Consider the following 18958-nt stretch of genomic DNA (forward strand, 5'->3'; position numbering starts at 1 on the left):
GTGGGCAATAAAAACATCATTTTTTTTTTTTACTATAACATAAATACATTCATAGGAAAAAAAAATAAACTCATGTCCTACACTTTTCACGACAAAACACTGTCCACGATGTGAAGCAGCGGGGAAAAAAAAATCTTTGCATGATAGTCGTTCGACCATAAAAGTTAACATTTGAAATTACCTTACCAATACCAGAAAAGAAAATGTAAACAATAGTAAATGAAAAAAAAAATGGGTAAATCTACAACGATGACCATCAAAGAGCTCATTCATCCATCCATGGGTAAATCTACAACAATGACCATCAAAGAATTCATTCATCCATCCATGGGTAAATCTACAACAATGACCATCAAAGAATTCATTCATCCATCCATGGGTAAATCTACAACAATGACCATCAAAGAATTCATTCATCCATCCATGGGTAAATCTACAACAATGACCATCAAAGAATTCATTCATCCATCCATGGGTAAATCTACAACAATGACCATCAAAGAGCTCATCCATCCCTCCATATCCCCTGTACACAGACAGTCCCGAACAGCATGAAGTCTAACCTGCCCAGTCTTCTCCTGTGCTCTGCATCTGCCTATCGTATACACCACCTCACTGTGCACCACGCCTCTTGACACGTATTAGCGAGCCTAGCGACACATCCTCCTGGTTGCCTCGTTCGCTCGCCCCCTTGGCTGGCTCGCTCACTCAAGCAGCAGACCGACCAACTTAACCCCATACCATTCATTCTCAGAGCTCACATTGCCAAATTGCTAGATATGTAATTCAACCCTCGCGTACCAACCACGGTACGAGGCGTGGGTATGATGGCGTGGTCTCTGACGCAGCCCTTGCGCGAAGAGTCGAAAAGAAGAAAAAAAAAAAAAAGAAGTCAGGTCAAAGGTCATCCGTCGTGCTCCAGAGCCGTGCCTGTGCTCAAGGGCCGTACCCGTACTCAAGGGCAGGACCCTTGCTCAAGGGCCGAACCTTCCTGAACGGGAGCTACACACGATTACGTCAACTGTGGGTTTTTTCCTTCAAATTTCTTCCGTTCATCTACCTCAGTTCTACCAAAAGTTCACACCCACGTCCCATGATCACTGTTGTAACACACATATACACAGCAGCAGCAGCGAAGCCCAGTCAGACAGACAGGCCAAGGCTGAGTCACCGCCCGCGGCCTCGTAAATCACCAAGGACTCTTACCCTTCACTTAGCAATCTCACTGCATAAGAAAAATAAATCAATAACATAGATGCAAACGCCAGCTGTGTGTGTGTGTGTGTGTGTGTGTGTGTGTGTGTGTGTGTGTGTGTGGTTCTCATCCTCTATCTTTCTCATGTTCTTCACATTTTATGTAATTCTGACCAAGAAAATACATATATGCAACAAAAACATCATTGATATTCTTATACGCCCACGGTTTCCTCTCACCCTCACAGGGTCCTTCAAACCTGCTTCGTCCTCCTGTAACTCTTGACCAGGAGAGACATCGCGCCGCCTGACCCACTCCATGACCTCGCACCTGCGTGAGACGACCCCTTCCACTGTAATCCACTATGTCCGTTTCACTTCAAAGTACAAAACTACCAAGACCTTCTCTCTGTCTCTGTCTTACGTAACTATAGCACGTAACTCGAACCCTCTCCCTTTGTATCTGTCAACAACAACTCCCCAACGCCAGCTGGTGGGTAAGGGTGGGGGCAGAAACACGGCCACCAGGGACCCCCGAACTTTCCCTTGTAGGGAGCCGAAGTCTTAATCTATGAGCGACTATGAGCATTGTAAGGGAGCGCACGCACACACCCTCGACAAGGGGAGAGTGTGCGAGGCGCCGCACCACACCACCACTCCTACGGCCAGTCGAATGCTCGTCATGTGCGTCGCTGATGGCAAGTCATTAAGCGTATTCAGCTGGTCATAGTGTCCTTCAGTCTCAAGCTACTTTTTTTTTTTTTTTTTATCCACAATATCATCACATTATCTTACACTTCTGTTTTTTCAGCCCGACTGAGAAAACTAAAGTGAGACTTCTAAACAGCATCAGCATCCGCTGGTGTTATCTACCACGAATATGGTCGCTGACACGGAGCAGTTCCACATAAATCGTCATTTGCAAGTACCCCTCGATACGCGGAGCCGCCACCACACATCAGCCGATCATGGAGTAAAAGAGTCGTTGTCATCTGTCGTCACTGATAACCAAAATTCTTTAGTTAGTACAAATGGCTCTCCACGTAGCTACGAGGATACAACAACAGCAGCGTTTGGACTAAACATGTTCGTGTATGAGTCGCGCTGCCTACCACTCCCATAACATCACGTTGTTCCTCCTTCCATCTGTCCAACCGAGTCTCTCTCTCTCTCTCTCTCTCTCTCTCTCTCTCTCTCTCTCTCTCTCTCTCTCTCTCTCTCTCTCCACCCACAATTTCTAGTGTTTTTGGGGATATCTCCTGATTCTCGTGTCATCATATAAACACTGTATCTCCCTGCCTTTTTAGGGCACGATGCGACGGCGCAATCTTTGGGTACAATGGCCTAACCTTTAAAACTGACCCTTTAAGGGTCGAGTGAAAGGCCAAGGCAATCACACTCAAGGGTCGCAGCGTCGTGCTCAAGGAGCTTAACTTCACACCAACTGCGCGATAAATGGCGGGTGCGGGGGAAGGGGGAGGACGTCCCAGGCAGCAAGCCGGCCAAGGCCAGGATATGGTGGCCTCATGACAATGACTAGGGTCTAAGAACTCGGGGCTTAGATTCCCGCAAGCCATCTATGGCCTTCCCGAGGGTCGGGAGACACGATAAATGACCCAAGAGAAAGGCTGGCCTTTAACGGCGTTTCCACAGGGTCGTCGTTCTCGAATCAACGGTGTTCAAACCTCAAAGCTTGACAATGGACAAAATTAAAGACAAACTGCAGTCTGTAAATGAACACTGGTCCGTACATGATACAATGCGGCCAGCCGTAGCTTGCCGCATGCCATATCATAATCCTCTGCCAGCCATTTCATCATCAGTGGATTACTTGCTGTCACCGATGAGAGCGGTAATACAGCAGCTGTCACACTCTCCACCTCACGGTAACATGCATCACATCTAAGCCCAATCAAGCACCACCACTGTCACCGACCATTCTCATGCACCCGCCGCGGCGTGTGGTGTATGCGTTCGTCTGTCTGTCTGTCTGTCTGTCTGTGGCCAAATTCTTATCCATATGATATCTCCAAAACAGAGGATGACATACGCTTGATACTTGCTCCATATGTAGCCCCTGTGGTGACGACCAATTGGTTAGATTCTGAGGCATGCAGCTGCATAGATCTGCACATCAATAGACATAAATCGATTTTTTTTTTGAAAAGCGTGTAACTTCGGAGTGCAGAACGAAAGGAAGTCCAGACACAGGAAATACGTGTGTATTAGACAGAGACAAATATCACGGCGTGTTCATTTTCCCAAATTAATAACACCATATGCTTTTATTTTCGTGATGAGACATGTGGCAACGGAACAGACTCTAGTTAAAGAATTAAATACGATGAGGGTTACATGAGGAGGCACAGCGAACAGTCTAGTACAGTAGGTGGTCACAAACGTTTTATGAAGACCAGCGGACAGTATAATACAGTAGGTGGACACAAACGTTTTATGAAGACCAGCGGACAGTATAATACAGTAGGTGGACACAAACGTTTTATGAAGACCAGCTCGGATGAAGAGAGTTCCCAGATCGCCCTGGTTTACAGCAGGAGCCCCGGCACTTGGTGAGAACACGGCCAGTAATTCGGCAGTAGCACTCGTGATAAGCTGGCCAGTGTCTGCCTCGGCACGACCACCTGACACTTCCTACGACCACTTCCACTCCTCTATACCTCCATCACCACGAAGTACTACAGACAGACCCGAGCGGAATTCATGTCGGAATTCATTTCGCCGAGATATAGTAAACGTTCTGAGAGAGAGAGAGAGAGAGAGAGAGAGAGAGAGAGAGAGAGAGAGAGAGAGAGAGAGAGAGAGAGAGAGAGAGAGAGAGACTGGTGGACTATCGGGAAAACGACGGCAGCTTGAGTTTCACTTAACCTCAGACTCGAGACGCCCTCGCCGAGAACTGTAAAAACAAAGTCATCATCCAGGCGAACGTGTGTGTGTGTGTGTGTGTGTGTGTGTGTGTGTGTGTGTGTGCTCTGGCCACCTCCAATACGGATCTAGTGACTGAGCACTGTGTCATGACACGTTTGTGTGTCCTTGTCCGCCGGACAAACGACACTAAGCAGTGTCCACTGACTTGTCTGGTCTCTCTCTCTCTCTCTCTCTCTCTCTCTCTCTCTCTCTCTCTCTCTCTCTCTCTCTCTCTCTCTCTCTCTTTCAAATCAAGACAGGCAGACAGACAACTTCAGGATACCCTTATATCTCCCCCCTCCCATCTCTCCTTCCCCGTCACTGGTTTTCTGGTGTACCTTCTCCTCTCCCAACACTTACACGACATTCCATCCTTCCCAGCTTCACACAACCAGCCTTCCTCTCTGCCTCAAACGGTTGGCGGCCATTATCGTATCACTACCTTCAACTCACACCCTCCCCTCTTGTATTATCGATTAAAAAAAAGGGGGGGGTGGGAACAAGCTAAGCGTGGATTTGACCTCGAAGGCTCTGGCTAGGGTGTCCGAGTCTGAGTGGTTTATAAGCAGGATGTAAGATGTTGAGAAAAACTTGAATGTTCTGTTTCTGAGTGATATAAACTTGAAGGAGGAGGAGGAGGAGGGGGAGGAGGAGAAGGAGGAGGAGGAGGAGGAGGAGGAGGAGGAGGAGGAGAGGGGGATACAGTGGTCTGAGAACATTGTGGGTTGGGGAGGAGGGGGGAGGGGGTTGTGTAAAGTCCGGGGTTATTGAGAGGGCAAGAGCGAAAGATGGGGAGGCACTTGTGATGAATAATGAGCTGTGGGACTTTGTTATGGAGTGTAAGTGATTGTAAGATGGATGCAATGAAATGTACTACGCGAAGCGAGTGATTGTCAGTGCTTATGTACCAGTCACTGAGAGGAGTGGAGAAGGGAGAGCTTTTCTTTTTTTTTTTTTTTGGAGGAAGCACAGTGACTGCTTTTAGTAGTTTTGACGCTTGGTGGTTCTGATGGAGGGATTCGAATTTTGGTGCAACGGAAGCTAGATGCAAAGAGCGGGCGATGCAGCAACTGACGCAGGGACGAGGTCCCCCTGCGCAAATAAAAAATGGGGAAAACTTGTAGAGCTGCTGTGTGCGCTGAAAAATAAAAGTTCATCCATAAGTACACTGCGTGTGAGGGCTGAGGGCCAACAGGCATTACTGGATCATGTGCTGACTGAGAGACAGGCAAAGGATAGACTGCTGGATGTGAAAGAGCTGAGAGGGGCGGCACTTGGATGTCTGGTCATTCCATGGACGATAGTGTGAAAGTAGGCGGCGTTGTTTTGGGGGGAAAAAGGAAGTGACATAAGTGGGGAAAGAAGTGGTGAAACCAAGCAAGCTTGAAGATGGGGGTCTATGTACACAGATACCGAGACAGACTGAGTGAAGAGCAGCATATACCGTGAGAGTAAATAAAACAAGCGAAGTGGAGGAGGGAGAAGTGGAAGGTATTTAAGGAAGCATGTGTGGGTGAAGTGAGAGGCATGAAGAAGGCGGGATGCGGACGTATATGAGAATGGTAGAATGAACTTAAGTCACTTAAGCGGCATGAGGTTAAGAAAATTATATATACATATATATATATATATATATATATATATATATATATATATATATATATATATATATATATATATCGATATCGATGAACCAAAGAATACTGAAATATCTGAGGAGGAGGCGACTAGTGTGACGAGAACAAAAGGACGAGTAAGGACAACAGTGAGGAAGGCCGACGGGAGAAGTGATAAAAGCCTAAGAAGAGGTGAAGAAGAGATGCAAAGAGAATTCTGAAGGACTGATGAATGTGTTAGATGACAGGGCGTAGGGCTTACGAGGTGGCGTGCAGGATGAGACACACACACACCACGAAAGGTATGGTGAAAAGAGAGGAGACAGTGAAAGCCCTGCGTATGATGAAGGGTGGCAAGGTAGCAGTGAATGTACAGTGGCCTTTTGTAAAGGGAAGGGGAAGAAAAGCGAATGTTCGAATTACAAAGGCATAAGTCTGTTGAATATACTGAATAAGGTATGTGAGAGAGTGGTGGCTGAGGTGGTGGTGGTGGTGTGAATAGAACATCTGAATGAAGAGGAGTAATGTGGCTTCAGGAGAGGTAGAAAATGTATGGCTTAGGTGTTTACTTTGAAGTCTTGCGAAAGAAATACATGGAGAAAGGGTGTGAACTGAATGTGACATTTATGGATCTGGTGAAAACGTATGACAGGCTTGACAGAGTAGGCTTGAGGGAGGTGCTATGAATTCATGGTGGTAAATGGACAGTTACATATTGCAGCGAGGAGTTCTTACCAGTAGTGTAAGTAATGTGTGCGAGTAAAGGGGAGGTTGATTAGTTTCCGGTAAAGGTGAGTCTGCATCAAGATGAGAGATATGTCACTTTGGCTGTTTAATCTAGGGTATGCTGGTGTGGAGCGGTAGTGAGGTGAGGTGAGGAGGTGGAAGGGTAGAATGAATTCCTGTTTGTAGATGACAGGCTATGTTTTCAGACTCCAGAAGCTTGTGACAAAAGCATGGAGGAGTGTTTGAGAGGAGGAAGTTGAGAGAAATAAGAACAAAAGGTAATGAGGTGCAGCTGGCGGGGAAGGAGGGAGGAGACAGGATGATTTGAATGTAAACTTAAATGAGGAGGACCTGGAGTAAGTGGAGTGCTCTGGGTACCTGGGAGTGGACGTGGCAATGGATGGAACGAAGTGGACTAAAGCGAGTCATAACGTGAGTGAGGGGACTAAGGGCCTGAGCGCATTAAAAGATCATGTGGAGAAAAGGGTTAGTGTCTGTCAGGGTATGATACGATGGCCATGTCTGATGCCATGGCAGTCCCGACAGTGTTGTATAGGTTGCCTAAAGATGAGACGTGATGCGAGGTGAGGTGATCAGATTGTGTAAGGAAAAACTGTAAGAGAAAGGAGTGGTAGTACATGCAGTCTGTTTGGGGGCTGACCACAGCAAGGCGAAAAGGTTCCTACATCACAAAAGCTGGGAATGCTGTACGTGGGCTTCAATAATCTTTCTTGTGAGCAGCTATTTCATGTTCTCAGGGGCTTTATTTCCCCTCAGTGTGTAGTACTGCTCACACATCTGGGGGAGTTGATCCTCCACCTCGCTATTAACCAGGGCGGAATCAAAAGCCTTTCCTCATACACTAATTCTCCAGGCAATGCCTTCCTTAAACTATCCCTTTCTGTACACCGCAATGTTGCTGCTCTCTCTCTCTCTCTCTCTCTCTCTCTCTCTCTCTCTCTCTCTCTCTCTCTCTCTCTCTCTCTCTCTCTCCTGCAATTAGTACTCTCCGCACTGTTCTAGTGAGCTGCCAGCATTGCCGCTCCCCCTCATTCCCTAGATGGTATGTGTAATGTACCGAAACCACAGCGCCCTATCCAGAACCAGGCCCCACAGACCTTTCCACGGTTTAACCTCAACGCTTCACATGCCCTAGTTCAGTCCAGTGACAGCATGTTAACCCCTGTACACCACATCATTCTAATTCACTCCGTCCCTTACACGCCTTTCACCCTCCTACATGCTCAGGCTCCGACCAATCAAAAACTCTATCATTCCATCCTTTCATCCCTAATTTGGTCTGTCCGTTCTCCTCGTTCTCTCCACTTCTGACATATCCCCTTCTTCAACCTTTCCTCATTCATTCTCTCGATAAGTCTAATCTATTTCAATAAACCCTCTTCAGCTCTTTCAACCACACTATATTACCACACATCTCTCTTACCCTCTCATTACTTACCTGATCAAACCACCTCACACCACATATTGTCCATAAACATTTCATTTCCAACATACCCACCCTCATATATATATATATATATATATATATATATATATATATATATATATATATATATATATATATATATATATATCCCTGGGGATAGGGGAGAAAGAATACTTCCCACGTATTCCCTGCGTGTCGTAGAAGGCGACTAAAAGGGAAGGGAGCGGGGGGCTGGAAATCCTCCCCTCTCGTTTTTTTTTTTTTTTTTTTCCAAAAGAAGGAACAGAGAAGAGGGCCAGGTGAGGATATTCCCTCAAAGGCCCAGTCCTCTGTTCTTAACGCTACCTCGCTATCGCGGGAAATGGCGAATAGTATGAAAAAAAAAAAAAAAAAAAAAAAAAAAAAATATATATATATATATATATATATATATATATATATATATATATATATATATATATATATATATATATTGCCATACACTCTCCCATCGACACACAGACACACACACACACTTGCCACATCACTAAACTTCATAACCTTAGGTCCCCACCGGTAGACGTAGCCGGCTTCCTGAGCGCTGCAGGAGCCGCACAGAAGAACGATACACAAAACAGCACATACCGCCAAGAAAGCGGCCCAAGAATAAAAAAAAAAAAGAAAAAAGAAAAAAAAATCTAAACCCCGAGTGAACTAAATATAGCACGTGACGTCAGAGGGGCGCGCTGGGAGTCCTGGGACTCGACCGGAAACGTGACTCCCAGCCTGGGTTGAACCGCCCCTCACCCGACAACCACCCTCCCACAGGAATAACGGAGGATGCACTCGAGACGGGACATCATCTAGAATTAGCGCTTCATGCCGAGTGGGGATGAGTGAGTGTGGGGGGCGGCGGCACTGGGGTATGGCCGGGTGAGGTACCGGGGTAGACCATGCAACAGGTCCTCCAGTTAGAGGAACGGGAACACTGGAGTAGGGACCCACCTCCGCCCCGCCCCGCCCCGCCCCGGACCCGCCACAGTAACTACACTACTACTCCAGGTCACAACCACCAGGCCATGACGACCTTCCCTCAGCCAGGACACCACTCCAACCCACACACACACAGACACACACACACGAGCCACAGTGGTACCGCCGATGGAAGCGCTGAGACCCATCTATCTCACGGGCCCCGGTTCGAGTCCCGGACAAGGAAGCCGGCTCAAAGCCAACCTAGCTGTTCATCCTCTCCTCTGAGGCCGGCCGATGAATGCTAAACGGCGTAATTGATATATTATTCAATGTATGTGCATAGATAATGTTAACAATAATATATATATATATATATATATATATATATATATATATATATATATATATATATATATATATATATATACAAGGTTAAGTGAATGGGCAACATGTGTAAATTCTCTCTCTCTCTCTCTCTCTCTCTCTCTCTCTCTCTCTCTCTCTCTCTCTCTCTGTATATATATATATATATATATATATATATATATATATATATATATATATATATATATAATTGCGTCTGCTGTACTTTGACCCCCTTCTGTATTGCTATCAACGTCGGCATATTCTACAAATAATTACATATATGTGAACGAACTCGGATGCTCTCTATATATATACAACCTGGGTTCTGACGCACCTCCTTTGTATCATTACCAAGTGCCTGTATGATGGCTTATCCTAGTTTTTCCCCTATACAGTACGAGGAACCTCCAGCTCTCTACCCCCGCTGGGGATCACAAACACCCCTCCAATGTTGATGCCTCGTACCTACCGTTCGCCCAGTGCTTGTCTCTACATACCCCTTTGCCGAGCGTCGTATACCCAATCAGAGAAACATCTGGTCTCTGTATATAGTACACACACTACAGCCTTTTAAGAAAGCAACCTTAAAAAAAACCCGCAGAGTTAAGCACAAAGACACACAAATGGATACACACAAACACACGCTCACTCACACTTTAAATAACATTAAAAATTGAGTGGTAGTTGGTAGTGACGAGGGCCATTTGTCTACACCAGAAACCGGTTTGATAACTTGTCTACATGAAGAGAAGTAGGTTGTGAAGAGGGCCATTTGTCTACACCAGAAACCGGTTTGATAACTTGTCTACAAGAGGAGAAAGGATAATAATTCACGCACTTATTAAAGTCAGCACACGTCTTATACATTTTGAGGCTTTACAATCCATGTTGATTCCTAACATCAAAGGTTTGCATAAAGATGCTCCCGCACGAGTAATCCAGGAGAGAAGCCTTACGACACGGCCCTTGCACACTGGGTCCGGGATGGGCCGGGCCAGGGCATGGCCACTCTCCCCTCCCCCATCCAGCGGGCTGCACCGACATCATCCAACACCCCTTATCAAGAGCATCTCACCCACGCCAGCGACGTTACTATAAGACCCGATCGTGTTCTGTACATCACTATAGAGGCTGCAGGCAGGTTTAGAGAGATGTAGTCTCATGAAAAAGCCTTTCAAATCATTCATAGCTTACATGATTGAAGTGTTAAGGGACATATCGAAAAAGGGAAAATTTCCAGGCTGCTCCCGTTTCGATTTCGTAAAGGAGACTTTCCGCAATCGCTCAGCGATATCCGAGGAGCGTGCGGCTGCGGCCGCTGCGACCGTGTGGCTGGTTTTTCTACCGATGGTCATCAAGGGTCTGCAGTGATCCCGGTGATTCACCAGCCGTATGGCAGGTGGCAGGTGTGGCTGCCAGGCGGGGCCAGCCGGTGCCACTGGGCAGACATGCCCCCACAATGTTTCAACGCCCCCTCCAACCTCCTCCCTCTCCTCGTTTCTCCGCCCGTGGCCACACGGACGTAGCCAGTTTTTCATGGAGCAATATCTGGGCCAACCAGCGCCATACACTGGGCAGCCGGCCCAGCCCCCCGGACCCAGCTGCAAGGAGACGTGGTCTGGTGCCCACTCCAAGTACATCTAGACGGTGAAGCCGCTCGGCCAACACAACCACCACAGCTCATCTACCACACTCCAGTGAGCTAAAGTGATTCGTATGCGTTCAAATGCGTCATTGTTCGTCTGGAAAATTTCACGTACAAGTACACGACGTTCACAGGAGCATGACGCCAACACGCAAACAAACACACCCACGACAATTACTGCCCAGTAAAACCTTTCTCACTGACGGAAGGAGCGCCCGGTTCCTTGGGCGAGGAGTGTGGCAACAGCTGCGAGACGGCCAGTGTCTCTCCTGCAAGCCCCCAGGACCACAAGCGCCACACCCGTGGACCAAAACATGCGTCCTGAGCAACATATGCACAGAGACCGTCATACCCGGAGAAGGTGCGGTGTCATCCACCCTGCTGGGCGCCCGGGGCATGAGTTCAGGCAACACACACACACACACACACACACACACACACTAATAAAATGCTGAACCACTTCACCAAACAATGAAAGTATATACAAATGGGTGACAACGTAACAAAATAATGGAAGTGTATATAAATGATTAACAACGTAATAATGGAAGCGTAAAACATGATCTAATTGACAAAATTTTGTTACAGTATGCAAATCATGGACTAGTAAACTTAACTATAAGACTGTAAACATAGAGTGGAATCAAACATTAACCATTGGTAGCAGAAAACAGCCAAGGAGTTGTGCCGCACACTGCTATCATCCCACCCCAGTCTGAAAGACCTGCCGGCCATGTCTCTAACTTGCCTCCCTCATTAGGGCAGGTACATGGCCAACACCGGACTCAATCGGTAAATCATTTACGATGTTCTTCAGCGCTGTGGATGAATATTTGAACAAGGTGTTAAGGGACAGACCGAATCTATTTAAACGATGATGGTATATCTCTGCAGAAAAGATTGAAGAGATATGGTGAAGTACATGTCCGTAATTAACTCAAAGAGTTCCCCCCCCCCCGAGCAGCCCCTGGCTCATTCCCTGAATCATTTATCATGTTCATTAGCGATGTGGATGAATATTTGAACAAGGTGCTCAAAGGCTGACTAAATTCATTGGTACGATACTGATGTTCCCATAAAGTTGGAGGAGATATTGCCATGTCTTAAGAGAAACCCACTGACCTTTGAGGGAGTATTAACACCCTTGCAACAGCCCGGGTATACACGAAACTTATACAGTATAATGTAGGAATAAATATCAGTGCAGCACTACAATTACTGTAAGTAAAAGGCTTCACATCTAATGTACGAGGATCCACAGTTAACTATCTCCAAGCCACAGTGCAAGGATCTACAGCTGTGTGACCCACGTATCTTCACCCATAGTACTAGAATCCACGGCTAGTAAGCCACACGCATTTCCCCCAGCCCACAGCAAAGGCATCCACATTTCCACCACCCACAGTAGAGGATCCACGGCTAACACATCACACACATCTCCCCCAGCCACAGCAAAGTTTGGGAATATTCTGATCAATAAGATCTCGCAGTTAACTGTTCACCTCTCGAGCACGACTCTGAGACCGTTGAGCAACGACTCCACGACGTCACGGCTCTTGGATAGGATGGCCTGACCTTTCGCCAGGCCCCCTTTGAATCTTCACGTCGAAGTCCCACGCTACAAGACCCAACGCCATGCTCGAAGGGGGTTTTGAAGAGTAACACCTCTGACCTCTGTTGAGTAACACCTCTGACCAGGGATCTCGGGAAGAAAGACCTCTGTTACGGGCTTCGCCAACCTTGGCTCTTTGTTCTCAAATGGAGTGTCTTGGGACATCTACGTCTGAGCCAAAAAGCAGAAGAGTACACGACCCATATACACCCGCGCGAGTACCAACCAGCTGGTGTCTGACTCTGCCAAATACTTCTAGAGCTTACACTGTCAAGACAGGCTGGGGTGGCGGGAAGGCACGCAGTGCACATCTGCTGGGGGTTAAAAGTAGAGGTTCCTCTCGCCGCCACATGGTCGTCGAGAATATCTTGCCTCTTGGACACGACGTCGTGGCCACCATTAAGCACGACGGTACGACTCTTGAACCTCCGACGGTACAACCCTTGAACCCCCGACGGTACAACCCTTGAACCCCCGACGGTATAACCCTGGAATCCCCGACGATACGACCCTTGAACCCCCGACGGTACAACCCTTGAACCCCCGACGGTACAACCCTTGAACCCCCGACGGTACAACCCTTGAACCCCCAACGGTACAACCCTGAAACCCCCGACGGTACAACCCTTGAACCCCCGACGGTATAACCCTTGAACCCCCGACGGTACAACCCTTGAACCCCCAACGGTACAACCCTTGGATATGACAGCCTGATCTTAAGTCAGTTCACAAAGGCATCATCCCTTGCTTCGTCCCGTCATGCTTAAGGGGCTTAGATATCTTCGCCTCTCGCCTCCCCTGGCAGGTGCACGCGGTAAGAAATAACCAACATACCCAACTTCCCACACGTCTGACCTACGGCACAGCTGACGGTGCAAGATACGAGTCTCTCGGTCGGTAGATCTAGGTAGACCACAAACAAAATAAGGCCCCAGTGGCTTTACCTTACCACACGGGTCTTCACCAAAATCAAAAAGGAGGTAAATGAAAGTCATGCAGTCGACCTTACGCACATCCAATTCCCGGAACAGTTTATAAATGTTCTAATTTATGAAAAAAAGAATATTTGAAGCACCACACAGGAAGCCATTACAAAACTGTGAAACGAATTATGAAATCATGAGCGACTTGCTTCTCTGGCCAGACTGCTACGGAACGTCGTGGGGAAAATGAATTTCTGGCAAACGCTCAAAATTGCTGCCGCTGAGAATGTGACCAGTTGCCGACCACCTGGACAGGACTGCTCAATGTGAAGGCCAGCACCTGGCCTTCGACCTGACCTTTAAGGATCAGTTCGAAGGCTATATGCCATCTTGCCCAAAAGTCGTATCGCCGTACTCAGGAGGCTATGGTATTAATATTTCTGATATCTCTAGTACTTTTGGGGGAATCTTTACTTCAGATGTGTGTTTCCTGATATACAAAAGATAGCGTGTCTCGTGGGGATCCCACTGCATCCTTCGGGCTGGAGGCGAGAGCCGTGAAATCCCTCAAAGGTGACTTTGCTCGACTGGAAAGTCTCCGGGGCGCGAGCGTCGTCTATCATTGCAGGATGGCGACGGCTTTAGGTCCTCCGGACGCACACGCTACACTACTACTACGGTGATCCTCTTCACCGCCTCGAGCACTCGGCACATCGACCCCACCTTCAGGAGTGACTACCGCCACGAACCACGCCCCTACCGCCCATGTTCGACGGAAACTACTCATAACCCATCCATCCGCCAGCTTCACTAACAGCTATCCCTGCTCGTCAACCTCAACAAGCGAGGGTCAACTAAATTTACTTAATCCTCACTTCCCCATCCAGCTTCGCTAGTGGCAGCCTGACTATCCACACCCGAGAGTTACTACTCAAACCTCAGCAAAAATATCAGTTCCCCGAACTGTTCATATTGAGCTCCATTAATGAACTTTTCAGAGCGATGGCTGTGGAGATGAGGGACAATGAAGGGGTAAAATTTTTCAGAAGACAAGGTATACCTGACCAGCTGGAGTGAGGTGGTATCTGCAAGCCGCGACTTCCAACAGTCTGGTCGGTCGACCAACGTCCCATCTCAGCGTCTTGCACCCAGCCCCAAGCTCTGTGGGTAGAAGACCTACGAAACCTACGCCTGTCAAATGCCACATAAACCCAAATTAACCCACGATCCGCCATCCTGGTTCACGGTTCTCTAAACCCCACCATCCTGGTTCACTATGAACAACCTGAACCGCCGTTTTCCAGATACGATCATTCACTTACACCTACCTGAACAGCCCCTACACCCCCCCTTCTTCACGACCCACTATGCCTGGACAACACCGGGCTTAAAGCAGTAGCGCTCAACGCTACGTTGCGACTGGTGTGTTTCGTGCCCTTGCTCAGCACTAACTGACAAGCCCCATCCCCATTTTTCACTACAGGTGTGCAACAGGTGGCCCGATATTATCGAGTAATGTCAACAACTGTGATGGCACAATCAACAGATGCCAACCCCGTTAATACTGGCAACGCTGATAACGTCCGTCACGCTGTCGGGCACTTGCACCTCTGCTGTATCTCACTCTCACGCCAGTCGTACGTACGTACATACATACGTGCAAACACACACACACACACACACACACACACACACACACACACACACACACACCACGTCTCCCTAACCTCGTCTGCAGCTGATACAATATAAACAATTCATCCCCAAATTCTAGATGAAAAAAAACAAAACAATAAGACATAAGACTTTCGTCTGCCTATCAGAGAAAAAAAGTTCACTGGAAGTTAGTTTCAAATGCTTCGTTGTGATGGGAACTATAAAAAAAAATTCTAATGGTAAACAAAGACCGTTGATAGAACAGAAATATAAAAGATCTATGAGTAACAGTGACACAATAACAGAAATAGAAAAGATCTATGAGTAACAGTGACACAACAACAGAAATATAAAAGATCTATGAGTAACAGTGACATAACAACAGAAATATAAAAGATCTATGAGTAACAGTGACGCAATAACAGAAATATAAAAGATCTACGAGTGACACAATAAACCAGCCGTTGCCTCGTCAAAAATAATGGTAGGATGGATTTTGATGACCTTTAAGACCAGGCAGACCCGGTGAGGAGGACAACTCCCAGAACAGTATTATGGTAATTCTCTCCTTTCTACCATCACATTAATATCCCCCCCCCCCCCACACACACACAGACACAGTGACTCTTTGTCAAATATCAAGATCATTAGGAACGACTGAAAACCACCCGGGCCATTCTCAGCGTCGCACTCCGAAGGGAAATGACCATAATTCAAACACTGAATATCGTGGAAGGCATGACTCTCAATCCACACTCAAATACTTGCTTAAAAAAAAAAAAAATAGACCATAGAGGACGCTGTAAAACACCACCGCAGGAATCAAAAGATGCCATGTACGAGGTGGTGCAAACACACAAGAACCTGCAAATATTCCAAGCATCATGGACCACGCTGGGGGACATCATGGACCACGCTGGGGGACGTACTGGACCACGCTAGGGGGACATACTGAAGAACACGCTGCATGACCATTTATGAAGTGTACCTCATCAGCTCAACTTAGTCAAGGAGCGACGCGCAGGAAGGTTTGAAAATAACACCGTAAACATTAAATGTGATACGTAAATAAATATGAACTCGACTTACGGTATGTTTACAGTCGTGCATGCGTGCGTGTGTGTGTGTGTGTGTGTGTGTTATGTAAGGAGAGGTATCCTAATGACGAGGTTCTTGGCTATGATGAGCTGTGTGCACCGCCATCAAGACCGCAAGGAACACCATCAAGGCCTCCGCGGTGGCGTAATTACGGCCTCGACCGTACCATCTCGAGACCACTAAAGAGCCTCGGAGCACCGACGGAGTCTCGCTCAAAATCATTAAAGCCTCGCCAGTGTCTCTCCACACTATACTGTAGGTCCCGTGTGTAGGAACAACCCCCTCCTCTTCACGTTGCGACGGACCTCAAACAATCAAATGGTATCCATCTCTTGGCCACAACCTTGAGCACATCGTCGCCTGGATCCGTCTACCACCATCAGCATAATGCCGGAAGGACTCGCAAAGCCTCGTCTTGTCAAGCGACCTCGCGACTGCGAAACAAAATAGAAGGCCCAAGCAATGAAAAGAGGCGGTAGGTTTTTATCAATGCTCAAGTGCCATTACCAGGGCCAACACCACGCGAGGGTTGAGCCACACGATGGCCCTCATGCCCACACTTTATGAATCCTCGCTCCCTCCCACAAATCCTACCCTCCCGCTCTCATTCACCTCCCGGTACTGGATTCCTCCCGTCCTCCCTCCAAACGACCCTCTTCCTCCCGCCACAAACAGTCTCCTTAACGAATATAGCCAGAGATGGAAAGGTAGATATATATATCAGAGCAGCAGGACGGAATGAGGAGATGGGAGGGGGGTAAACAAGGAGACAGCGAATCAGACAAATTGGAGGCAGACCTGTACATGAGCGAGTGAGGGGCAAGGCGGTGGGACGGACACTAGGGGAAGTGGAGGAGGTGCCGCCTGGGGCGTAGTGACGGGTGCTCGCCTCCTGCTGCTGCCCGGGCCAGTCATACCAGTAGGAATGTTGGCCGCACCGCTCAGATAACGCTGCCATTATCCCTCCGCCTTGCCCTCTACCACACATTACCAACACATACACCACACACACACACACGCACACACACTACACAGCCACGCACTCCAACCCCACCCTCACCTTCGCTAACATCCTTAATGCACAAGTCTGTACATCGTGTGGAGTACAATAATTACTGCGTACACTCACTCATTAACTCTGGGATAAAGGGCGTCACTATAGGTACTGCTGGGCACTGCCACGCCATCGCAACCAATGACCTCTCCAGGTCACTGCCCCTATAAGCGGCACCAGCCCAGGGATATGTGACGGGAGTGATGATGTACGTAATCTAAGTAATATGGAAGGGGTAGCGAAGGTAAGTGATGACGTCAGTAATTATCTACGCAATAACGAAGGGGCGGTAATTGCATGTGATGACTTAGGTAATTCAAGTATATGCACAAAGCCTTGCCAAAGCAACTGGCGGCCACCAGTCAGACAAAACTGATGATAGAGTGTATAAGACGGAGAAAGCAGTAGTATTAGTAGTCATGGGGGTAGCAGTGGCTGTACTAGTAGCAGCAGCAGAAATAGGAATAATGGGCAGCAGCGGCAGTAGTGACAGCAGCAGCAGCAATGACAATGGCAGATGAGCTTACTGTGAAATAGGAAGGTTGTTGGAGATATGAGGAGTGTGGACGCATTAACAACAACATTTGAGCTGTGGCTGTGGCTGTGTGTGTGTGTGTGTGTGTGTGTGTGTGTGTGTGTGTGTGTGGAGGAGCATGGACATCAACAAGTCTGGTGGAGACTGTACTGATGCTCCCTCCTGCCGACCCCCCAACACCAACGACTCTAAAACCCTGGGCATCGCCTTCGTCTCCCATATCCCTCCCGGTACAGGCATCATGAAACTTGCCCAGTGGTTAGGACTCCCTCCCTGCCTCATCTTTAATACTTTACACACACAGAATACACATGTCACACATAGTAACTCCGATAACTTGCATTCCAATCTGGTAAAAACAGTGGGCTGCCTCGCTATTCGGCGCGGGGCAGGGGTACGACATAATGTCACAATACAAACCAATCGTGCCGCCACAAGCTACGATGCGGCCAACACATTACAGCCAGCACTCCACACACACACACACACACACAGACACACCTGCGCGTACACGGTCATACATCCGCGAAACATGTGTGACATATATGGTAATATGTGGCAAAAATTCTGATACTTAATGTCTTCGAAAATATGAGAGGTTCTGCCTACGCGAACAGGAAATGTGACATATATGTTTCTTAATTCTTGATGATCGCGATTTCGTCTATTCATTCGGATCCTCACAGAGAGAGAGAGAGAGAGAGAGAGAGAGAGAGAGAGAGAGAGAGAGAGAGAGAGAGAGAGAGAGAGAGAACATTTTAACACTGCTGGCGGGGAAAGTTAATCTTCGTTATCATCAATTAACCGAAGTACACAACTAAGACATTTTTCTCATAAAGTAACTTGGTTTCGACCAAGCAGTCACTTAGGGCGAACGTGAGAGCAACCTTTGGTTTGGGACGACTATTTTTCGTGATGTCCAGCAGGTGGAGCAGACGATGCTAAACCTGGTGTCACCATACCAACCCCCTTGACCCGCTAAGGATCCCCTTACGCTTCAGAGAAGAAAATCTGGCAAAAGTTAATGGAAAAAAAAGTAACATGCTCTACAATTCTAATAGTCTAATCGATTTATCAACTGGTACACTTATCAACAATGCTGTACCTCCACGAGCCACGTCTCATTTAAGAATCAACTGCCGTTCTTACATATTACACGTCTGTTAATTATTCAACGCACGTTCCAAAATTAACAAGGACTCGATTC

General features: G+C 47.5%; 1 protein-coding gene across 4 annotated transcripts in view; it reads right to left on the reverse strand.

Annotated features, from left to right (window-relative positions):
* The window catches only part of LOC139766591 (serine/threonine-protein phosphatase 2B catalytic subunit 2-like), a 401759-nt gene that overhangs the window by 99550 nt on the left and 283251 nt on the right, over positions 1–18958 (reverse strand). The window lies entirely within an intron of this gene.

Source organism: Panulirus ornatus, chromosome 58, assembly GCF_036320965.1.
Source record: "Panulirus ornatus isolate Po-2019 chromosome 58, ASM3632096v1, whole genome shotgun sequence".
In the NCBI taxonomy this organism is placed as follows: domain Eukaryota; kingdom Metazoa; phylum Arthropoda; class Malacostraca; order Decapoda; family Palinuridae; genus Panulirus; species Panulirus ornatus.